The sequence below is a fragment of the Sander lucioperca genome, chromosome 5 (genome assembly GCF_008315115.2).
Source record: "Sander lucioperca isolate FBNREF2018 chromosome 5, SLUC_FBN_1.2, whole genome shotgun sequence".
In the NCBI taxonomy this organism is placed as follows: domain Eukaryota; kingdom Metazoa; phylum Chordata; class Actinopteri; order Perciformes; family Percidae; genus Sander; species Sander lucioperca.
Window position 1 is genome coordinate 8,917,152 of NC_050177.1, and position 26,194 is coordinate 8,943,345.

At 39.1% G+C, this 26,194-nt stretch overlaps 2 long non-coding RNA genes across 2 annotated transcripts; one reads left to right on the forward strand and one right to left on the reverse strand.

Annotated features, from left to right (window-relative positions):
• Positions 1 to 1,649: 1,649 nt before the first annotated feature.
• Positions 1,650 to 14,979, reverse strand: LOC118495180. Its single transcript, XR_004897507.1, has 3 exons — positions 14,854 to 14,979; positions 6,966 to 6,972; positions 1,650 to 1,676 (listed from the first exon to the last, which is right to left on the reverse strand). It is a non-coding gene; the product is annotated as an uncharacterized LOC118495180 (long non-coding RNA).
• On the forward strand, positions 8,668 to 9,043 carry LOC118495181. Its single transcript, XR_004897508.1, has 3 exons — positions 8,668 to 8,730; positions 8,797 to 8,838; positions 8,926 to 9,043. It is a non-coding gene; the product is annotated as an uncharacterized LOC118495181 (long non-coding RNA).
• Positions 14,980 to 26,194: the final 11,215 nt, after the last annotated feature.

The following is a 26,194-nucleotide window of genomic DNA, read 5'->3' on the forward strand; positions in this document are numbered from 1 at the left end:
TGTGAAGTAATTGGTAGCTTGCAAACTGTGCTTTCAAAATAGCTCCCCCAACTTCTGCGGTCGATTCGGGAAACATCCAAAGACACCAATAGAACCTGCACATCATCTATTTATCCATTACCTTCAGCTAACTATTTTGACCGTTTCGTTATTATGTAAAGCTAACTGTTTGAACTGTTTATTTGTTACTTTTAGCCCACAGTTGCAATTTATCTGGTCACTTGTTAGATTTCACACAATCTCAATTGCAACTGGTGTTCAGGTGTGACAGCTGACTCAATGTGGATATATTTTTGAAATCTAAATGAAATCCTTTTATTCTTTTTCAAATTAATTTAGCTATATCTTTCCATGAATCCCCTGGCAACTGCGGATACCACTTGTGGTACAAGTCGTCTCAAAATCACATCAGAAATGTTTTATAATCTTTGTTTAAAGGTGTTCCACTGTAGAGTGGATTACAGACCTTTAAATTGATTATTTACCCCTGGGATAATACACTAGTAACATACAATCATTGTATCTTGATTATGGGTAGAACAGACACACTCATAATCACAATGAAAAACACCCATCTCAACAGGGATTATGAGAATAAGAAGAACAGAACAAAGCTCTGGGATTATGTGTTGGCATAGCAACCGGTTGATGTATTGCTAGCTACGCTTTACTGGAATACAGCATAATGCAGGGCCAGGGTCATTAGTGTCAAACAGTCCAGGACTATTTCTGCTGGGAGCCAAACGGCTGGTGGCTACCTGCTGTTATTAAAGAACACCATTTCTATACTTATACAAATGATTGTATGATGCTCCAAAGCTCTATAGCAGATATGAAAATTGTTGCTGGCAGATTCAGGAAATTTGAAGCCATTACTGACCCTTTCTCTAAATATCATTTGATTCCATTTGGATTAAGACACATTTGAAAATTAATCAGGCAGAAAGATCCCATAAACCAGGGGTCTTCAACGTTTTTTAGGCCAAGGAGCCCTTAGCTGAAAGAGAGACAGAGTAGGGACCCGTTACTACATGAACTGTATACAATTAAGTTGCATTGTATGGCTACCATAGTGGCTACCTTACCTATAGTAAGTTTATCTTCAATGTCTACATTAAATGTTTGTTTGTTTTTCTCAAATAGGCCAATTTATATTTGCTATTAAAATGTTAGATTCCTTTTAATGTATCTTTTCAGACATATCTTCATTTTTTTAAACATAATTTGGAGGCCCCCCTGCACTAACTCTGAGGACCCCCTAGGTGTCACAGACCCCCTGTTGAATATCTCTGCCATAAATCAAGCATGTATCTCTTAAAGTCATAGTGCGTAGTTTCTGTCTCCCCCATGAGGAATTCTAAGTAATGACAACAACACTGTCGGCACGTCCTCATGATACAAGCCTTCTGTGATCTTGCACACGCCCCCACCCCTCCTCCACACAGTTGCTAGTATGCAAGGAGGACACGGAGGATTAAAAAAACATGATGGACTCTCCAGAAGAGGTAATTATCTTCCCTCGAATTTCTGTCCCCGGATGACATACCGATACTGAGAAATACAGAGAGAGTTGTGTGGAGCTGATAGTCTTAATTAGCTTTGTAGCAACACATTTGGCAATGGCTTGAATGTAACGGACGTTCATTAGCTAATATCAAAAAAGTTACGCACTAAAGCTTTAAAATGCAGATTAATGATATAACACAAGGGCCCTATGACAAAGTTGCTTGTTTTACAGAGGCCACTTTATTCTGAAGACCCACAGTACTGTAGCGTACATGTAGGTTCAAGCCCATGTCAGAGGCAGTCACCCAGAGGTAAATCCCAGAGTCCCAGAGGTGCTGTTCAGGAACTAAACCTGCCCTGAGATTTAAGATCAGGATTACATCTGCTTGTGTGGGCATTCATTCGTCTTGTGAATAATGATGTTTGCTTAATTGTGAAATTTTAGACACTTAAATTGCACAATTAAGCAAAATCATTATTGATGAGTTCAGTATATGTTGTTTATCACTATTCAAAACCAACTAAGCCCATAGCAACTAAGCCCCAGCTGATGTTAATTTCTATTACACTGCAGAATACACACCAAAGACCAACCGAGCAAGAATCCAACCTCAGAAAATCCAATAAGATGCTTTAACCTTCACAGTGCATGTGGCAATCATCTGTAATCCTATTGGATACACAAATTAGTCTTTAAGACTATGCTTTCTCACATGAAAATAATTTCATTTTTCAATTACTGAAATCAAAGAGACAATAATATGGCTTAGGAACACCCAGTCACCTCCTAATATATTTTTTACTGCAAATGTCTTGAAAAACAGGGAGAGGTTAATATCGTTCAACCTGTTGTAGAGACGCGGTTTAGACAACAGATGCTCGAAGCAGAGTCAAACCTCCTGGGGAGTCAATTCAACAGCTATTCAGTTACAAATACTCCTCAGAAACTATTCTTTTTCAACTGAGAGAACATATCACACTTTTGGTTTCCCATGCAGTATAAACATAAAGAAACAATGGGCTTTCAATTAACACGAGAGATCCAATCGTTTTATCTTCTCCACTGTGGTTGATTTACTATAGATTGCATTGACTGTTATTGAAGCACTGACAGTTTGACCCTAGATTACATTAGAGCTTTAATTGAACTCTCAGATCCAGAAAGCCCTCTGGAAGGTCTCGCTGTCTAGATTAAAGACAATGGTGCATTTGCACTAAAGGACCCTAAAGTGAAGGTAACATGTCGACATGACAAGATATGATTATTAATCTCTGTATCTAATTGTAATTAAAAACAAAACCTTGTTGCCTTCATATGTTTTTTTTAATGTTTTTTTTTTTATATTTGCCTTAGTAGGCCTTATGTAAGCAGGAGTATATGAGTTATTATTTCAGCTTTAATGTGATGGTTTAATTAGATAGTTAGTAGCCTGTAAACTGCTAAGTGGGCTTTATGGTGTTCTAATTTGTATGTAAATCTTCATTGTTATGATAATACTACACTAAAAGGTCTAGTGCTGTCTCTGTTATGCTGAGCAGGCCTTTAAGGAAACCAGAATTACAGGAGCATCCTCTATTGGACTTGATATTTTGTTGAAATTAGTATACATCCCTTTATTTTCGGGAATTTGGTTTTTAAAGTTTTATTTAATTGAACTTTCGCATTTTGAATGTGACTATTTCTTCTGAATGGACAGCACAGTGATTTACTGGGATGTATCCATATCCATATACAAGATGGCGGCGCGGACGCTTCGTGTCTCTCCAGATTTTGCAAATTAGTGGTAATATGCTTGTTATCTCAAGTATTTTCAGTAAAAACAGTTCAGCGTACATATCATACCCCCGACAGGAACTTTTGGACATCGGTTCCTGCAATTCTGACAAAATTATTAACGTACTTCCAGAGATTGCTAAACCAACGGCACCTCCGAACATGCCCACACCGACTGGAGGGACCTTCAAGCGGACACGCAAACATCGCCTTAGGGGGTCTCGCGGTGGAATCCGAGCGAGGCTAAAGCTAACTCCACATCGACTCGCTCTTCCAAGCCTTTTCCTCGCCAATGTTCGCTCGCTGGTGAACAAAATGGATGAACTGCAGCTGCGGATCACCACACACAGAATGATTATGGACTGCAACATCATGATTTTCACAGAAACTTAACAGCGGAATACCCAACAGCGCTATTGAGCTAGCTGGACGCTGCCTCCTCCGTGCAGACAGAACAGCTGATGCCTGGTGCACGGACACCACCATCACCGAGAGTCACTGCTCAGCTAACATAGAGTATGTCATGGTTAAGTGTAGACATTTCTATATGCCCAGAGAGTTTACATCAACTGTAGTAATAGCAGTCTATGTACCACCGGATACTAATGCATTCTGCTATCAGTAAACAACAAACTATGCATCCTGAGGCAGCCTACATTGTCGCAGGTGACTTCAACCACTCAAATTTAAAGACTAAACTGCCTAAATTCCATCAAAATGTATCATGCCCCACAAGAGGAGAAAAGACTTTAGATCAAGTCACTAATGTAGCTGATGCATACAAAGATGTCCCCCCATCACTTCTCATTGTTTTTACTGCCCAAGTATTCAGCGCTCATCAAACGTATGAAACCAACAGTAAGGACAGTCAAAGTTTGGCCAGAGGGAGCTGACTCGGCACTTCAGCAGCATTTTGAAAACACTGACTTGAGAGTGTTTGCAACTCAGGCCACCCATGACTCCCAAATGGACATTGATTCATATGCCTCCTCCGTTCTGGACTGTATCAACTCAAACATCAACAGTGTCACCACCCTCAAACGGATTACTACTTTCCCTAACCAGAATAGGGTGACCAGACGTCCCCGGTTTCGGTGACCTGTCCCCGGCTGGAGATGTCCCCGGAAATGTCCCCGGTTTTCACTGTGACTGACAGACCCGAAATTGGAATGAAATAGTCGTGCACCCTACACTCACAGGCTCAAGACAGCTAGAGCAAGCCTCAGAGCTCAGAGATGTTCTAGAATGCCCATTTTACGATGCTAAAATTACTGTTTTCTGTCTGGTGGTCTGGTGGGTTTAGCGAATGCAATTTCGCAGACTTTTTATGTTTAAAAAAGGATCTTACTCTTTAACAGAAAGATCGACCTCCTTAGAAATCCTTTCCATAATGTTGTCAGACACTTGGAATATTAATCTGAGTCTGTCAGTGGCAAAACGAGTAAATACAAGCGGCACAATTGACGTCCTATTAACTTACATTGTAGCTTGTTTCACCGCCGACTGCAGCGATCTCGTTTAATACTGGACCAATGTCAACGGAAAATATTTCCTCAATAGTTTTAATTGTATCTGATACTCAATGAGCTGTTGGAGAAACAAGCCCAGCGTGAAGCAATAAAGCAAAAGCTGTCAGATAAATGTAGTGCAGTAAACATGACAACATTTCCCTCTGAGGTGTAGTGGAGTACAAGTATGAAGTAGCAGCAGGGACGATTCTAGGATCAGACCTTTAGGGGGGCTCAGCCCCTAATGAGAATGTGACACGGATATAGTGCATGCAAAAATATTAATCTGCGACATGAAATTACCAACTTCTTCACAACCGCACTCCTGCTCTTCCTCTGACAGATAGAGACTCAGCCAAAGGGCCAAAATTATAATGTATTCTCATGTAAACTATGTATGTCAACACAGACATTTTTGTTAGCCAATGTATCCCACCATAATGGTTATTATATTGCCAGATTCCAGACAATCCCACTTACTTATTTATATATATATATATATATATATATATATATTCCACTTACAAATATGAATATATATTTCTACTGGTATGCTTCCTAGTAACATTAATGCAAAAATATGAAGAAAAAATCAATTCAAGTGTGCATGGTTAAAATTCTGAAGTGCAAAATAGTTCAGGCTACAGCACAAATATTTCCATCCATAGATAAGAATAATCAAGTCTAACCTCTGAATTTCTTTTCAAAGTGCAACAGATTGATGCATTTAAATGTTAAAATGGACAAAATTTTCTTACAGGGGAGCATGCCCATGGACCCCCCGAGCTCTAGGTATAGTGACCCCCCCCTGGGGCAGTGTCCCCGTTTTAAGTTTTACAAAGATAAAAACATTACCTTTTTGGAGGTATTTACGCTTCTGAGCTGAAAATGTCCCCGGATTTTGTCTCAGAAATCTGGTCACCTTAAACCAGAAGCCATGGATGAACAGTAAGGTCAGACTCCTGCTGAAGGCACGAGACACAGCATTCAGATCAGATGATGCTCAAGCCTATAGCACATCCAGTGCTAACCTGAAAAGAGGCATCAAAAAGGCCAAGCACAACCACAAGCTAAGGATTGAGGATCACATCAGGAACAACTCTGACCCCCGACGTATGTGGCAAGGCATCCAGGCCATCACAGATTATAAAACCACTAACTCCTTGCCTGATGAGCTGAACCACTTCTATAGCCGCTTTGATAGGGACAACAAGGAGGCGGCCATCAAGGCTGTGGTCTCTGCAGCCCCTCACACTCTCCACCACCAATGTGTGTGTGGCACTGAGCAGGACTAACGCACGTAAGGCCGCTGGTCCTGATGGTATCCCCGGACACGTACTCAGGGCCTGTGCTGTGCAGTTGACTGAGGTTTGGACTGACATATTTAATCTGTCACTAGCACAGGCAGCTGTCCCCGCTTGCTTTAAAACCACTTCCATCGTGCCGGTGCCAAAACACTCCACTGCAACAAACCTTAATGACCTCCATCCAGTTGCTCTCACCCCCATCATTATGAAGTGCTTCGAGAGGCTGGTCCTGGCCCATCTCAAGACCTGCCTACAGTCAGAACAGGAGCACAGAGGATGCCATCTCTACGGCACTTCACTCTGCCCTGTCCCACCTTGACAATAGCAACACCTATGTGAGAATGCTGTTCATTGACTTTAGTTCAGCATTCAACATCATCATCCCCTCCAAACTGATCACCAAACTCAGTGAACTGGGCATCAATACCTCCCTCTGTAACTGGATTCTGGACTTCCTAACCAACAGAGCTCAGTCTGTTAGGTTAGATAATCACCTCCTCAACCATCACCCTGAACACCAGCGTACCACAGGGATGTGTGCTGAGCGTTCTCCTTTATTCCCTCTTCACCTACGACTGCACACTTGTACATGGCTCTAACACTATTGTCAAGTTTGCAGACGACACTACGGTGTCGCAACAACGATGAGACGGCTTACAGGGAGGAGGTCCAGCATCTAACATTGTGGTGCACTGACAACAACCTGGCTCTCAACACCAAGAAGACCAAAGAGCTCATTGTGGACTTCAGGAAGTCTAAAGCTAGCACACACATCCCCATTCTCATCAACGGGACTGAGGTGGAGCGTGTCACCAGCTTCAAGTTTCTGGGTGTCCACATCTCTGAGGACCTCTCTTGGACCCTCAACACCCCTACCCTGATCAAGAAGGCTCACCAGCGTCTCTTCTTTCTGAGGAGACTCAAGAAGGTCCACCTGTCTCCTCAGATCCTGGTGAACTTCTACCGCTGCACCATCGAGAGCATCCTCACCAACTGTGTCACAGTTTGGTATGGCAACTGCTCTGCCTACGACAGAAAAGCACTGCAGAGGGTCGTGAAAACTGCCCAACGCATCATTGGCTCCTCACTCCCCTCCATCAAGGCTATCCAGGGCAAGCGATGCTTGCATAAGGCGCGCAGCATCATCAAAGGCTGGTCTCACCCCAACCACAGACTATTCACCCCACTTCCTTCCGGAAGGTGTTACAGGTCTCTCCGCACCCAAACCAGCAGGTTCAGAGGAAGCTTCTTTCCTGCGGCTGTCACCCTACTGAACTCTAGCTCTGTATCCTGGTGACAACCAACTAAGCCCCCAAACCCCCCTATCCCACCCATAATGTCCTATTTATTTATTTACAAATGCACATACTGTAACTAAACTTATACATAGCCATATTCTACTGCTCTTCACACTATTCATCCTGCACATACACTTATTCTCACTACTCTTATAATGTTACTGTTTCTGCACTACAATGGTACTGTTAACACGCTGTACATACTGTACATATCTGTCTATATGGTTCATACTGAATATCCATATTTTACTCTGTTTCTCTTATAATAATACACTGCATTTATCTATATTATTTTGTACTACTATTATGTTACTGCTGCTACATTGCACATATATGTACATGTTGTTCATACATTGTTCATATTACATAGCCATATTTATTCTACTCTTATAAGGTAACTGCTAATACACTGCACACATTTATATTTAATTTATATTACTCTAAACTACCTTCTGTTAACCAACTGTACACTACTGTCTACACTGCACCATATTTCTTGTCCTGTCTATACTTGAATATCACATTGCACTTTTCTGCTCTTTTTGCACTTCTGGTTGGACGCAAACTGCATTTCGTTGTCTTTGTGCTCTGCACAATGACGATAAAGTTGAATCTAATCTAATCTGAATCTACATGTCAACACATAAACACAACACGTAAACATGCTTTTTCACGCAGTCTGTTGATTTAGCCTCGACTTTAAAACCAGGATGGCAAATTAGCTTCAGCTATATATACATTACAACTGTTGCATTTACTTTTCCTGTGTATCTATCCACCATTATCTGGAGTGGCCTTGTTAAAGGTTCAGTAAGTGATTCTTACACCCTTCAGAAGCTCCGCCCCCCAGACAGAGAACTACTGGCTGGCTGGCACATTAACATGTTGCCGATTGGCTGGAACAGTGTTCTGTGGCTCCTGCACTCCTTTCTGTTTGTTTACCATTTACACAGCCAGGGGGCTATTGCACAAAAGTAGAATGAAGAAATCCAGGATAACTGAAAAAGCGCAGCTTGACTTAGTGTGATCCGCTTATCATGGCTTAATCGGTTGCATGTTTGCCGAGCCAGGATGAAAAGGTGAAGCTATGTCAAGCCAGGTGTAGATAGCAGCACCAACTCCAGAATTCACCCCAACTCTAGACTTCACCACAGCTGAGGAAATGGCCCTGTGATGGAAGGGATTCAGGGTGGGACAGCTACTGACTCTGTTCCACCTGCAGAAACTGCCCTCTTCATACAAGGTACATTTTCCAGTACTGCACAATATGACAGGGGGAAGGGGCTTCTGCAGCCAATGATGAAGAGACAGTGTCACTGGACTCCAGAAGGCCTGAGGTGTCATGTCAATCTTATGGAAATGCGTATTTAGCCCATAAAAAATAGAAAATATATTTGTAACAGGATCCTGACGCAGTACAGCCTGACAGCCAGCCTGGCAACATAGTGAGTACTGGCTAAAGGAAATCTAAATTATGCACAATTCCTGCTGTGGTAATCAATGGGTGGTATACCGAATTCACAAACTGTCAGATATCTGTACACACAACATCTGAAGAAACAAATAGAACTGGCAGATGTACAGATTGCTGTCAGCAAAAGAAGTCTCCAGGATCTGGACCTTGGTATGGAAATTAAAAAAAAAAACACTGAGGAAACTGGATCTGGAGATACAGAAAATAGAAAAAGTAAGTGACTTCAATACACACTGTAAGCATATCTGTAAAACAATGTATTAATCATGTTTTTTTTTCTCTCCCCAGCTCCAAGCTGACAAGTGACAGCACCAAAATAAAAAGATTAAAAAGCATTGTGGCATTCCCTGTGTGATGAATGTACACTACACTACACTATATAGGCCAAGTTATTGGTCCAGTGATGTGAGACTAAAATTGAGGTTATGAAACCAAAGTAAGCTACTCTAATATCTAATAAAAAAAAACATTAGGCCTACATATTAAGGAGTAACACAAACTATCCTTTATTAGAGAAGGACAAGCAACAATAAAGTTAAATCAGTCATCTGAAATAATTAATGTATTGGTCTCTGACCAGTCCGCGATTAATATCATCTGGGAATATAGCTGCATTGTCCCACTCAATCTCTGGCGCCAGTGCAACCATTTCTAACCATCTAAACACTGCAATAGTAGGATTTAAATCAAACTTGTGACAGCAATAGTGACAAGTAATGCATGTTAATAAAAATAAAGCAGAACGCATTCAGAAGACAACGGAATAACTGTTAAACACATTTATTTCGGATCAGAGCGACAACTGATTTAACACATAAGACTCTGGGATTAATCTTAGCCTGGCAGTTAGTCTGCTCTGGAGCAGGCTAACTGCAAAGAATACATCTCCATGGTTACTTGGCTTTCAATTCAACCTGCTTTTGTGCAACCAAATCAAAGCTAAATTCATCCAGGATAACTTGAATATCCCGGCTTAATCCCTTATCCTTGGTTATTGCACAAAACACACAAAAAACACAAAACCTGAGGGCTGTGTATTAACACCGGATTTTTTGTAGTGCACACAGAAAATAGAGAGTTGGGTGATCGTGGGGAGATATTCACTAATTTTGACAAAAAGTGTATTGGATTAACATCACTTTCTATACCTTGAAATTAACTTGAAAACTAAATAACAATGTACAATCCAGTTTCAATAATTCACCCCATCGTATAAGGCTACTGTTATTCACTTTTGGAATCAGTTGCTGTGTGTGGAGGACACAGCTCATCGAGCAGCCATCTTAGCATTACAGATTACTTTTCCTCCCGTGTTTAAAAAGTTGCCTTATTTAATAAACGAAAATATGGGGCTCAGACAGGATTCCATCAGGTGTGAAAAGCAGTGTTTTAGCCAGGTTTAATTGTGTCTCATATTTTTATTTCACATTTTTTCAATGTTTAACATTAGTATTTGCTATTTCTTTTTATTTGTGCAAAAAGATGAGTTGGTGCAAACATTTAAGGAAAAAAATAATAATTATAGTAATAATAATAATAGTAATAATAATAATTTGTTTGTTTACAGTTCATTTTAAGAGTCAACAGATTTTAGATTTTAAACAGGTATAGCGCTGAAAGAGGGCTGATTCTGGTATATTAAACTATCTAACCCATTTGATTTCCTGTCACTCAAGTTGTCTTTTATGAGTAATAGTGGTCTTTAGGAGCTGGAGAGTTGTGCTGTGGTTAAACGCAGTTTGGGGTGACCTTGAAAAAAAGAAATAGCTACAATATAAGACAAAGCCCTGATCTTCAAAATGCCTTAATCTACCCTCAACAAAGACTGGAATAGGAGCAACTAAGACTGAATGCCAACACTTGTCTTTGTATTCAAACTTCTGTCACAAGTCCACATCACACTGGTAATAATTTTTGAGCGAGAGGGGAATTTTTTCCTTTTATTTGTTAAATTGGGTGAAAATCAAGAGCATCAGAAAAATATGAAGAGAGAGGAAAGGCATGCAACAAAAGTCCCTTGCCATGATTTGTACAAAAGACTTCACAGTTACATGGTTTACAACCTCGATCGCCCCCCCCCCCCCCTTAGAAAACTACAATTTGCATTGTGTTCAATAGTTGTTTTCACGTGACTTATCTTCTCTACCGAAGACAGACCTTTGTGTTCTTTGAGTTCTATTATCAGTACAGTGTCATTTCTTTCAGAATGTTATATATTTATCGGGAGTTTTCCACACGAGTGAGACATTCAATTTAAAGGTGATGTGTCCAATTACAATCAAGTCTGGTTCATTCTGAAACATACTGCATGTACGGTACGGCATTAGCTAATGCAAGTGGACAGGGTGAAACATGGTTTATGATAATGAGGCCATTCAAATCCTTGCTTTTGTAGCAGCTCAAATGCTTCATCCACACTCTTAGAAAAGGTTTAAACCATAGACTGTATAAAATAGGTTTAAACAGGGATCCAAACAATAACATGCAGAAGATCTTAGCAGTGCTGTTGTCTCTCCATGGGCAGATCCCAGCAGTCTTGTGTGTCATTAGGCTTATAGTGCTCTGCAAAGAGGCAGTGATACACACCAGTAACCACCCCAATGTAAGAGCAGCAACACGTAGTGAATGAGTCAGCCCCCCTGACTGTATTCTTGCTGTAGCAGTGTTTAAGAACAGAGGATACACAGGAGAGCAGTGGTGTCATTTCACACTCTATACATTTACAGTATACTGAAGTACTGTACTTTTTGACATGCCTATACTTTATACCTCTACTTTGCTGCATTTCAGAGGGAAATGTTGTACTTTCTACTCCACTATATTTATTTGACAGCTGTTAGTTAAGAGTTACTTTTTACATTTCAAAAAAATAACACATTGTGCATTTTTTTATGTGATTTGATGCAGTACTACACTAATCTACCGAGTAGATCTAAAATTGGTCTAATTAATCTAATTGGTATCTAAAATTGGCTCTACACTGATGAACTACAACAATACAATGCTCTTACAGTACATATATTCATTAGTAATACAACCAAAATAATACAATATTCTATAATAACACTGTGAAAAGAGCCATTGAATGATACTGAGTACTTATACTTTTGATACTTTTAAGTGCATTTTGCTGATAATACGTTTGGGCTTTGCCTTAAAGCTATAGTGCGCGACTATTTTATATTAATGAACATCCGTTACATTCAAGCCATTGCCGAAGGAGTTGATACAAAGCTAATAAAGCTTTTCATCTCTACATAACTCTCTCTGTATTTCGCAGCATGGCTGTGTTTGTGGAATGGTGTCGTCCGGCGACATTCGCACGCAGAAGCTTGAGTGATGTGTTTTATGTCACCGCTGAGAAAGGACAACAGCAGCGTTCAGCTTGGCATGGCTGAAAGAAGAACCAGAAGAAGAGCCCACAAAAGGTTTCACTCAGTGATTCTACTGCTGAGAAAAGACTTACACGTTTCAGCAGAAGAACTGAAATCCCCAAAAAAAGAAAGTGACCGATGGCAGAGACAAACATAGATAACCATAGGTGTAGCTTTTCCTAGTTGGAGAGCGCTGAAAAAAGAAAAGGTACGTAGGTCAGACACGGATGTCGTCTCACTATCTTTGAACAGGTTAGTAATGGGTTTTAGAACATATTAGGCATAGGAATTATTGATATTTCATTTCATAGTGTTGTTGTCATTACTTAGAATTCCTCATGGAGGGGTGACAGAAACTACACACTATAGCTTTAAGTAACATTTTGAATTCAGGGCTTTTACTTGTAACAGAGTATTTGTAGACTGTGGTAGTTCTACTTTTACTTAGAGGATCTGAGTATTTCTTCCAGGGATAAGCAAATACTTCCTGTGCAGAGTGAGTTCTGTCGGGCCTCTGTGAAGAAGAACTGGATCATGGCAGCCCAAAACAAGTGGCTGTTATCAAAAAGTACAATGCTACCTTCTCATCACACATACACAAGGGAAAATGAACCAGACAGGAAATCATTGTAAATTAAAAGAGGCCACATTTGAAATGAGATACAGTTTAATGACCAGGCAAAGCAATTGGTTTCATTAACTTATTTGCACACTGAATTATTCAAATAACAAGCATGGGAGAATGATGGCTTGTGTTTGTGACCCTAATTATCAAAATAATTAATTAGCAACATGCACTGTCCTGGTATGCTGGCCTCATCATGTTTGTCATGTCGGCAAAATAAACACTTGTGATGTCTATCAGAATGACATCATGTAGGCTACAATGCTCCAGTGTTTCACTGAGCATGCATTCACATATTTTCAGCATTCCCAAAACCTCGGTAGTTTGGTTATAATCACCCTGGTATCCAGACATCATTGTGCTATAATTAGGACATAAAGATGAGACAGGCAAAAATAGAGTCTTTGTTCATGCACTGGTCAATTTAGAGATGTTGGGCTATTTTTGCTTCCATAACATGTCTTCTTTCAGACTAGTGGAAAGAAAACAACCAACATACACATTAAGGTGTTTATTTCACTATACTTTGTCTATTTGCATCTGTAGATTTCTCCTAAATTCACCAAATGTTGGCATTAGATCATGCCTCATTTGCATATTTAAACATACAATTTCAGAAAACTTGTAATACAAAATAAAAATGTCTTACTGTAAGTAATAAACTGCAGACATTTCGTGATATTTATTAGTTAACATTAGAAACATTTGGAGCTTTACAGTACATATAGGCTTTATTAGGCGTTCTCAAAATGAGTTTTTCTAATTCTATGAGCCAGAAACCCTCCAGTTCAGTAGCACTTTCATACTCCAACCTCTCTCCAACCAAAGGTTTTTACAGAGGGGTTTGTTCATGTATCATTCATAGCCGGATTTACATAACATTTTATTTCTAAAAACATGGTGAAAGTTTATTTTTTCATGGCTGTTGACAGTATTTTATGATTTATGGAGTGATGAAAAGAGATATCAAAAATGCTCTCTGTAAAAACCTTCGACTCTAACATGACAACAACAAAATGAAACAAGAATTTTGAATCTTATCCAATGTTTTTTTCAATTTGTGTTCTGGAAATGTATCCAAATAAGCACATATTTAATAAGATAACGCCTCACTGGGATATCTAAACATACAATTTCAGAAAACTTATTAAAAAAAAAGAAATGTCTTAGTGTGAGTAATCAACTGGGGAAGTTTCATGATGATATCTTTTAGGTAAAATGTGTAAAAATATTTCTCTCTACCACTTTCTACCCCACAGACAAACACAGTCACATGCCAATTAAATGTGTGTAGAGTCTATTAATCTGAAAGGACAAAAATCAAGATCAAACTTTTTGGCAAACTTCTTTTCTTTTTATGTCTCACTGTAAACCCAGATTTAGTTGTAATTAAAAAAAATTAGCAGTCACTACTTATTCTTTCATGTTTTGTTAAAAACCCATATTCATTACTAAATCCCATTAGTTGTTTGTAATAATCATATTAAGTATACAGTGCACAGATCATATTACAACATGGTCACACGGCAGTTTGTGAAATGGTCACGTTATTTTTAATCTATTCATTCGTGTACACGGACACGTTCGTCTCGTTTTTTTCGTGGTGCTCAGCACGGAATGGGAAGCAGAATGGGAAGCATCTATAGTTTTGTGTGGTTAATATAATGTTCATGTTTATCTACATTGTTGCACCATGACCGAGACCCGGGTGGGGACTGATGGGAGTGTTGAATGTCACACACATATCAAAACCAGACCAGTAACTTTGACTTCTGAGACTTCCTACGCAGCTCATTACATTGGAAAACTTCAATTTATGGTGATTGTTTTCCTTCCTGTTATTCATAAAACATTTGTATTGAATACATACATGTTAAAGTCATAACATCATTAAGGCAAAGAAACAATATTTATATGAAGAAATTAATTCTTTAGTAGTGGTAAGTAGCCTAGAGCTTTATATTTGTTGTTTCTTTGCATGTTTAACTTAACGTGCTCATTTTAGACAACATGACTGCAGAAAAAAATTATTTATGTTTACTAATGATTTTTAGTAATGACTGCTAATGTAAACTTGATTCGTCTACTGCATCAACTTAACGACCTGTGTTAATACAACCTAACCTGCAAAAACTAAAGTGGTTTAAAGGAATACGCCACCGTTTGTTGAAATAGGGTTCTTCACCGTCTCCTCTATATTTATATAGGTGGGCAAACGCATTTTTGTCTCAGTGCATGCATTGTTTAGTCCGGCAGCGCCGCTGCTAGCTTAGCTTAGCGTAGTGAATGGAATCCTTTGTTGTCGGTTAGCATGTCGTGAGTAAAAGTGAGCCAACAACAAAAAAAACAAACAACCTAATTACTTCTTGTGGCCTGCGAGTACAAATAGCAATGCAGATAAAGACTTTTAAGGCAACGGGTTTCCACGCAAATTTCTAGTAAAGTCAACTAATTTGAGATAACAGTGTACGAGCCTCACCTCAAAGTTTTAGGGTTTAACTTTTAAAAACTACCCTGTTCATCTGTGTGGACATCAGTGCTACAAAAAACACCTAAATCTGATGGCTTTATAAATCTTTCATTGAATTTTAATAGAAAAACAACAATTGCAGCACAATGTATTAAGTATAACTACAGCACAAAAGAAAAGTCATGTGATATTCTGTTTTAATAACACATACATTTTTTGCTCAAAATCATAGTGTGTGTGCATAGTTTTATTATCAGAACAGTAACTTCCTAAACACTTAATGTTTTTCATGAGTAACATGTAATTGTAAAATATTCTCCAAAACATTTCCTTGTGGAAAGTAAAAGACGTAAGGGCAGGTCATCTGCATTGACATAGTGAGTCACGCTGGCCTTTGCTCAGCCCTCTCATCCTCTGACTGGCCTCCAGATACTCCTGTAGTCATCGTCGACCTGACCTTTGGTTTGATGTCTTCCAGCTGGATGTCCAGTGGCAGGCTTTAAAGGTGAGATAAAGCAGTGGATGCTGCTAGCGGAAATGAGTTGACTTTTGCTGTGAAACCTAGTTCTTCTTAAGCCCTGCTTGCAATGCTATGATAGAGCTTTGTACAATTATTCCATTCAATAGTACTTTTAACATGAACAGGCTTGAGCTTATGCGTCAGTAGATTTATGCTGATAAGGTGCAAAAATACACTCCTCCACCATGCTGTTTTGGTAAAGTTCACGGTCGGTAAGTTACCATGATCTCAAGTCCACCAATATGTATGAAGATTGTTGCTGCTTTTACAAGAAAACTACTGCTTCATCTTGGTGGCTAATAGACAACTCCTGCACACTTTGCACTCTTCATTGCACTACTGCCTCAACCTGTCTATATTGTTTCTGTTTATAGTGTGTATATATTGTTTGTTTTATTGTTTGTTTTGTGTGCACATTGTGAGCAATGTATAATCCAAAGCAAAATTCCTCGTATGTGTCCTCATAACTGGCAAATAAAGCTGATTCTGATTCTGATACAATGTGAGGAATCTTAGGTTAGCATGTTAGCATGCTAACATTGGCTAATTAGTCCTAAACACAAAGTACAACTGAGGCTAATGAGCATGTCATTCATTTTTCACATATTTAGTCATAAACTAGTCTCGCATTGCCAGACCTTCCTCCACAGTGCTGCAGAGGAGGGTCTGGCTAGTCCACACAGCATTCTGGGATGGGAGAAAAACGTGATCTGGTTTATTGGCATTTCTTCAAACCAATCAGAATTGTCTTGGGCAGCGCTAAGCCCCGGACACAAAGGCGGTGTCTCTGAAAAATAGCCTCGTGAAGGAACTTGTTTTGGTGGAACGTGTACGTTCAAAAGTAGTTTTAGTCATGCAACAGAAAACTCAGATTGGACAGATAGTCTAGCTAGCTGTCTGGATTTACCCTGCAGAGATCTGAGGAGCAGTTAATAGTCCTCATTATGGACCGGAATTTAGAATGCCAACACAAAGAAAGAGGAAGGTAACAGACATCCGGCCTAAAAAGAGGGACATCCGGCGGAATTTCAGGCGGCACCTGAACAAACACGGAAGTGGAACGTCGTCGATATATAGACTTGTCACAAACCAAAGTATTGGACAAATTCAAAATTTGACCTAATGATGGCCCTAAATGAAAACGTCATGGTAAACCATAGAATAGTTGTCTAATAGTTGCTGGGCCAAAGTGGTGGACCAACCTATACAGACAAACACATTTGTCGGTATCACTAATCTCTTTCCAGAATTCCTACCTGCTTTAAGTCACATCTACTGTACAGCACTTGGAATCTTTCTAGTTTTAATTAAAAAATAAGACAAAAGCTTTGTTTCTGTCATTATTTAACCAACAATTGGCCTGTAAGGTTAATGTCTCTGTGTCTGACAAGTAGTGAATGAGCTGGAATTGGATGAAATATGCTCTCCCTAGTTAAGTGGAACTTAATAAATCAGTGTAGCTCACATACCAACATTGAATGTTCAGCTGGGGATGCATTCTGCTTTATAGTTCCTCTGTGTGAGATACCAGGTCACTGTGAGAAGGAAAGATGAAACCAACACTTTATTCTCTGCTGAAACGTGTCCTCCCTTTTTAGTTGGTTCATGGATGATTACTATTCCAATTACTTAACCTTTGCCTTTAGAATTTGCCTTTAAATACTGCTGTGCTGTGCAGGGTCAGAGATTCAGGCCTGAGTGGGTTGATGTACAGTCAGCTTCACAGAGTATCCAAAATGCCAGAGTACAATTAAACTGTACTCAAACACACGTTAAGTCTTTATGCTAAGCTAAGCTAATGGCTACTGGCTTATATTTACCATACAGACATGAGAGTGGTATCCATCTTCTCTTCTTACTGTCAGCAAGAAAGCAAATAAGCTTATTTCCCAAAATATCAAACTATTCCCTGAACACAATGGGCAGTGATTGCAGGTGAGAATCCAGTGGTAGGTCATGTCCATTTTAACTGTAAAATTATAAACGATATATAAATAGACTAAAACTAGTGTACCATATATACCATATATATTAAGGTAGATTAAATACATCTCACACCCACCAATGAATTCAACTTAAACCTCTATATTCATCATTGCTATATTCAGATGTAGGCTATAATTATTTTTTTTCCAACATGAATGTATAATTTTATTAGAATTAAACTGGATACATTCCCTTGAGCTGCACATGTAACTGATCTGGAGTTATATTTCATGTAATATAGCAAAAGAATGACTTTGCCTGCTTATTCATCCATTACAAAGGTGCCCGCAACAGGCGGCAGCAGGTATTATCACTTAATCTGAATGGCTGAATACTGACTCATATGAGATATCTTTATTAAAACATGTCCAGGTCTACAATCCAGCACCTGCCTATTTAACAGTCACATGCTGTTCATTAAGTCTCCCTTTTTTCTGTCAGTCATATCTCACCCTGGCCATAACTCAGCTGGGGACAAGAGTGATAACAGCACCATCATGGGCCTTTTCAATTAGTTTCTGAGATGAAAATATATAATCCTCATCCTTCATGCCAGGATGCTTTTCCAGATTACAACACAGTCTGTATTAATCATAAAATTTATGAACAAGAAGTCTGTGCTTGCATAGCGCTGCCAGTCATATTGTCTGGCTCTGGGCACTGATAACCACTCATACACAAGCATTACAAAGAAAATTAGGGGTTGAAGTGTGTGTTTATGTTCTGTTTATTGTGTTCTTTTATTCTAAGCAATATACTAAAAATGACTCATAGCACTTCAAATCCTGGGGCTGTTGGCAAAACATTTGCAGAAAACAAGATGCTGCATAATGTTGGTTTATGCTATTTAAGCTTTGCTGCACTCCGCTAAGATAAAAGAAACTTGAATATTGTACAAAAGTCCCAGCTACGTACCTGTATACAGCCATATGTGATAAAGAGCTCAAAAATTCTGGAATTTCTTTCCTGTATATTTGAAAATTGCCATGTAGCCTAACTCAACTAAAAGAAGACATTCATACTATAAAATGCAGCCATTTGCTTGCTGGTTCATATTACAGGTGATGCTCACATTACTAACAATTTAAAAACACAAGTTATTTATAATGATATAGTCATTATACTGTCAAGGCTATAGTTAGCCTCGGTCTATAGTCTATGCATATAGCAGTCACGCCACACAGTACAGTATATGCATAGATGGTGAAGACACAATTGGGTATATTATAATAGCCTAATACAAATGCCATCTTAGAGAAGAATAAAATACTTTCCATCCAATCTGAGAGAAGAAGCAATACTATGAAATACCATGATGTATTCATATTTACTGGTGCTTAATATAGGCTATTAGCATAATGCTCTTACATTGTCTTGCATATATTCACATAACAATAGTTGATGGAAACTTCCAACTTCCTCCCCAAGGGGGGGCAGGAGATTCAGGGATCCCTTTCATCTCAAGATACTGATGAGGTGAAAAGGGACAGGTGCGTGGTGTTCTAAAAACAGGAAATTAATTATTGTAGTTTCACCCGTTGATAAGCACGGTCTGCAGTTGGAAAAAACTAGCAGTGGCAGTGACACACGGCTTATGGACGCAATTAAGGTAAACACACATTTGTAGATTCAGCATGACCTGCACATTCCGAGGATGTTATTACCTCCAATGTCCTTCGCGAGTAAACGTCCATAAATCCGTTCTGTAATCGTAGAAATACGTCACTCCGTATAACTCCAGAACTTGCCTGAGAATCATCCCGTTTTTAAGTTTTAATCAGCATCAAAGATACTTATTCATAGATACATTGCAAACAGGAACTGCTAATAGTTAATTCGGCATAGTTTAAACTGTGCCAGTTTACCAAAATGTAAACAAAATATAGGATAAAATAAAGAGGGCTCAAATTGTAGCACACAGGGTAACCGTTCTCTTAAAACATCCATGAGGGTAACTCACTAAATCAACATTATCCTTCCTGTTTACATCCCCCAAAGCACTATGGGAATTTTATTTGAATTAGTATTTGAAGACATGTCTAGGTTCCTAAAAGTCTTCCCTATACAATTGGAGTTAAACAAATGATTCTCTTTGCTCCACAGTAGCTAGCTAAGGACGATTTTCACTATTTTATCAAGGTGCCACTCTGTTTCTTAACAAAGATGTCAGCCTAAAGTCACATATATCCTTGCTTGCATTGTGCAAACTGAGTGAGCAAACATTGCATTGTGGTTGTGGCACGGCTAGTGAGTTTGTATCCCAGTGGTGATGTGGTGACATACAGAGTGCTGTTGTCAGCCTGAGTTAGACACCTAGACATACTACTGTAAAGTTCCTTTGTTCCACTTTTTATTTGTAGAAATAAACATGAACACAGTCATCTCAAATGTAAACTGGGACTAACGATGACTATGTATTGGCCTAGGTAGAGGGCAATAATCAGGCCAATTGTTTTAGTTGTCTTCCTATTTATAACTGAGGTAAGTGTGACCACACAGGTACTGTAAGTAGGTACTGTAGTGCATTGCATGAAAGTGGTTTTGAGTGGACATTTTATTAGTGGACTGTGTTCTGGCTATTCTGGATGTGGCCCTTAACATGACAGCTCATGTAACCTTGCAAATGTTGCCTGTACAATCAGGTTGGCCTTTTCATTCATGAAAAAGGAGACACTTGTGTGAGTGATGGGCAGCACAAAACTATACAATGGCTAAATTTAGGCTTGTCAGTTGGGCTATTTTTCTACTTGACATATTTCATTTCACTCTTTGTTCTCTTGTGTATTTAACAGTGACTCAAATGTAAGTATCTGGCAGGAGGCACCCAATGTGATAGTTCTGTCTTCCACTTGTGATGAATTGAATTAGTCAGAAGCGACATGCATATGACCATGAAATTAGGGGCAAACACTGAATTGATGACAAATTTTTACCCACAGCATCATCAACCAAGCTTAGTAAAAGAGCTCTGTATTGACTAGCCATTGCAGTGGTCATTTACATTTTTTTGATTAAAATAAAAGGCAATTTAATAGCTTAATGAGGGCAATCAATTTTAAGAATTGTCAGCCGAATGAATTGAGAAGTGTACGTCCAGACGTTTTTAATTGTAGAAATGGTGTGGAAAATTCCACTCCCTGAATTGAAAGTTAATGGGCCAGGTGGATACATACGGACAGCCGAGCCATCACACAGTGTAATTAATTAGTACACAGCATTTGCATTCCTGTTTAGTCTCTGTCAAAAATGAGCAAAACCGTGACACAATGAAATGGGTCCAAAGATTACAGAATATCATAGTTATGCACCAGTTGTTTTCACTGATGCTCTTTTATTGATTCTCATCACAAGATAATTTAACAAGAGAATGTCAAATTATTTGTGCCCGGGACGCTCAGAAACAGAGAACATGATGATCTCAGACCATGCTCCTATCATATTGGAAATGAAAGTGATAGATGGTCATTCTAAACAATATGTGCAATGTTAACATGTTAATTAGTGAGCTAGGCTGATTTTGTTACCTTTTCATTTTCCCGCTTTGCCAGACCTTTCTCCACAGCGCTGCGGAGGAGGGTCTGGATAGTCCACACAGCATTCCAGGATGGGAGAAAAACGTGCTCTGGTTTATTGCCATTTCTTTAAAGCAATCACAATCGTCTTGGGCGGTGCTAAGCTGCAAAATAGCCTCGGGAAGGAACTTGTTTTGGTGGAACGTGTACTTTCAGTAGTTTAGTCGTGCAACAGAAACCTCAGATTGGACAGATAGTCTATCTAGCTGTCTGGATTTACCCTGCAGAGATCTGAGGAGCAGTTAACCATAGTCCTCATAAATCCACCGGAGTTTAAAATTACAACACAAAGAAAGCGGAAGGTGATGGACACCTGCCGAAAAGGGCAACATCTGGCGGAATTTCTGGCGGCACCGGAGCAATCCCGAAAGTGGAACGTCGTGGATACAGACTACCTTTGGACGGATCCAGGCTAGCTGTTTCCCCTTGTTTCCAGTCTTTGTGTATCGCATGTCGATAAATCAGTAGCCAACCTGTGTCACACCAATATTTACAGCATTTGAACGATGCTTTACGTTCTGATCCTTGCACGTTATGTTCATTAGTACTTCTCATTTGTCAAGTATTTTATTCACACGAGTATCCAAAAATAGGCTTCACCATGTGGTCATTTCATATAGACTATTTATATATTGTATAACAACAAAAGCATCATGATATATCTTTATCCGGATAAATTACCTATATTGGCATAGATTTTGGCCATATCGCCCAGCCCTAATTTGAAATGAAGTTGGTTGTTAGCTATTATCTATTTGGAAAGTCTGGGGAAAAAACACAAAACAGTTTTACTGACACTAAATACATAAGATAAAATCTATCAAATTGCTAGGGTCACACACCCTCAAATACAGCCATGAAACACAAGCATTAGATGTAGGCCTGAGTGGAATTCAGAAACAAATGGATGCTTGTTTCTCAGTCATACTTAACTGGAGTAAAAAGTAGGGCTGTCAAACGATTAATTTTATTCAATCGCGATTAATCGCTGAATTTCTATAGTTAATCGCATAATTTATCACGATTAAAATTCTATTATTTTGCATTTCAGAACAGTTTTTAAGTACATATTAACAATCGAAAGCAATTTTTACCAGTGTATCTTGATTGGGAATCAAATGAATGCAAAGAAAGTTACTTTATGAACTTGATTTTAAGATTTGTAATTATTTATTTACTGTAAACAAAAGAAAAATGTGTGAATCTGTCATTATTGCACAATTCCTCCAAGTACCTAACTAAAAAACAAAAAATCCCTATCCTTACTAGAGTCAATATAGTGTTTAGTAACTCCTAAATAATGTAGATTACTCACTGACGTCCAGTGATCACCGGTTAATGAGACAGCATTTGCAGCACCTTGCAGCTGTTCCAGTTGGGCTGCTTTCTCCGTGTCGTACAGGCTGTGTATCCGTGAAAACTACTGTCCCCCTCGACGGCAACGAGACAGGTCAGATCATGCCAACCGTAGTACGTCTTTAAGACCTGAGTCCTCTACGATGCTGACAGGTCTGCAGTTAGTTGCCACCCGTTTCGCAAGAGCTGTAGTAATTTTTTGGGATTTGGTTTCATCCACAGGTCGGCAAGTAGCACTCTCCAAAATAGTGCTTTGCCTGAGTGGGTAGACTTCCTCAGAGGAGGAAGGAGTTTAGTCAGCGGGGCTTCTGTAGCATGCTAGCGGGTAGCATCACGTTAACTGTACTACTATGCTTAGCTCGTAGGTGAAAGCTCAAGCTTGACGTGCTTCGGCTTTACACAATGTGCATGTGGCTTTCGACTTGTCTATGAGCTGTCTGGGAGTTTTGGAAAATAAAAAGCGCCATTCAGAGTTATTGCTGCTGTCTTTCTCCATCATGCCTGCAGCAGCAGGATGTGTTAGGAGGAAGTGGCAGCTTGATGATAAGTAGTGGTGCTGCAAAGGGTCAAAATAGTAGCCTGTTAGGTACGACGCAAAGCTGAGTGAAGTGTAAAATAAATTAATAAATGCCGACATGCGATTAATGCGATTAAAAAAAATGAATCGCATCGTGTCGGCCCTTAATCGCATCGCGATTAACGCGTTAACGCTGACAGCCCTAGTAAAAATATAACATGATCACTTCAAATTGCAAAAGAAATAATACTGTAAAGACTTTTGCTGAGTCCACCTTGCACATGATAGAGGGTGTAGCGAAGAATGGCATGAAACATTTATGTAATCACTTCAAAGATAGCATATGCTTTCATGATTTCAAATGTTTCTTAAATAGGTTGGAAATTGATTGGATTGCTATATATCACCTTTAAGTGAAATCTTCATTAGACTATTAAACATTTATACTTTAAGTATACTGCTTAAATACAACAAATTCCTTGTTGAATAAAATGTAATGAAAGGAAATTATTTCCGACATTCATGTATTTGAACATTGAACTGAACACAAAACACACTAGTAAAAAAGGAATGATGGTTACATTTTGATGACAATAGGGAAACAGTAGGCTATATTTTTCAGCCCTACAAAAAACGTCAATTATTTCTGACCTGAGATTAACCCTTGTGTTGTCCTAGGGTCAAATTTGACCCCATCAGAAATGTGGGTTTCTTACAACTAAATTGCCCAAAAATAACATGGATGCATGATGTACGTTGTATGGAACCCATATAACAATCTTCGCAGGTAAAATTAATGATTACTTTCATTGAATTTTGGGTGTTTTATTCAATTTTATTAGCCTGGTCCTACCCGACTCTGGTACATTTCATTTGTACAGAGAGTCTGGCCACTCTCCATTAGTGTTAACTTGCTTGAAGGCGGGGACTCTGTTGAAGTTTAAAACTATTGGATCTGCTCAGAGCCACTCTGGATCTGCCATAACGAATCGCTAACGTTTGGTCGTGACGTCGGCTTAGCATCGCTAGCGTTCGCCTTAGCTAACTCCTTCACCACTAACGGAGCGAGCTGAAAAATCAAACTTTTCCCGAACCCTGTGGGGAGGAGGGCCACAACATCATGGCCACCAACACAACTCAGCAAAGATTGTTCTTGCTCGGGCTTTAACTTCTGGATATTCGGCAGCGTTGCCACAACGGACCGAATGGCTTCGCTCGCATCTTTCTCCGCCGCCATTACGTAACTACAACTCTAGTGCACAACCTCAACGTCATCGTTTCGCTGATTGGACCGCCAAAAATTTGGCTGGAGAAAACCCAAGAATATACCACAAACCCAGACGTAGTACTGAAGGGAAATGAAAATTGAGCGGAAGCACGTAGGAGGGCAGAGCCAGGTTACAATTTTATAGCATTTGAAAAAAAAAAATGTAATGGTTTCAAAACAGTGTCAAGACTAAAGTTTTACAGTCTGTTGTTCACTCAACATCCTCTGATCTTAACTGTTAGTCAAAAAAATGCATAATTTCTGCTTTTTTTTAACTCCAAAATTAGGTATAATGTCATTTAAATTAGGTTTAAAGACCATGGATATAAAAAATTGAGAAAAGTGACAAACATGTGTGTGAAGTGTCTAAAACATTGGAACAAGTGCCAAAAAAAGTTCATTTTCAATGACAACACAAGGGTTAAGGTGTGGTTGGGCATAAAGTTGATCAGTTTCTCGGCTTACTTTTAGATAAAAAGCAAAGACTAGACATGATTGAAAGGCTGTGGATTGCATGTGGGGTCAAAGGAAATGAGCAACAGGCAAAAGGTCTTTGTTCTTATCTTTCTCACACAATCAATAGAAGTAAAAAAAGGGGGGGGGGGGGATAACACCTCCCCTTCAAAGTCCATCATATTCCGTTTGAAGTCCATATTGTCTTTCAAAATTAGAGCAATACCAAAGGTAGCACTCAGCCCTTAGCTCCTGCTGGACTTGAAGTTAGAGTAATGCAATGTTGTATTAGCGCACATAGGAATTTGCTTTTGAAATATAAAGAAAAAGGGTCAAACTCTTCTTCCAGGGTCTAAATATGATGAATTTGTATATTTTCTAGTGATAATGAAAACACATGGTATGCCATTTGAAAGGGTTTATTTATGGATGACACATAACTGACGAATTGTGCAGAATGTTACGACAGTATTTGTTGCTAAACGCGCATGTAAATTGTGCTAAAATACATCTGTTACATATTTATAGCTGCCTTGGTGGAAGTGTGGGTGGTATCACAGAGTACAGAAGTGACTGAACACAGTGTTAAACTCATGTGTCTCTGTTAACCTTGTTTTTCATCCAATAGTGTTTAAAAAAAGCCTCAAGTGTCAAACTAGGCTATTCCTTTATGATATATCAATGTTCAATTTTGCACAATACATATTTAAATATTTGGGAGTTTTGAAGCTTATGCTAATAATGAAAGCTGCTAACAATCATTTTTTAAAATTCAACTAAGGGGTCACGTTGTTACAGAATCCTTACATTACAGTTTAGAACAGGAGTGTCAAACTAATTATAATAACCCTAATTTAATCTCAGGTGGGCCAGACCAGTAAACCACTCCAGAAAGATCAGAAACTTTATCTGCCACAGAGTTTCTTGTCAGCTTGATGTTGGCAAACACAAGTTGCTTCTGCTACGACAGCGTTCTAAGGCCCTTGTAGGGAAGAAAATAATGTTACGGACCCTTGGAGAGGGGTAATATTCCGAGAAAAAAATGTTTTGAATTAAAGTCGTAAATTAACGAAAAACAGGACTCTCAGATATTCTCTGAGATTAAAGTGGTAAATTTGGAATTGGAATTAATTACTTCTCTGCAATTTTCACACTTTGCAAAGTCATCCAGTGTGCCTGGTTGGACC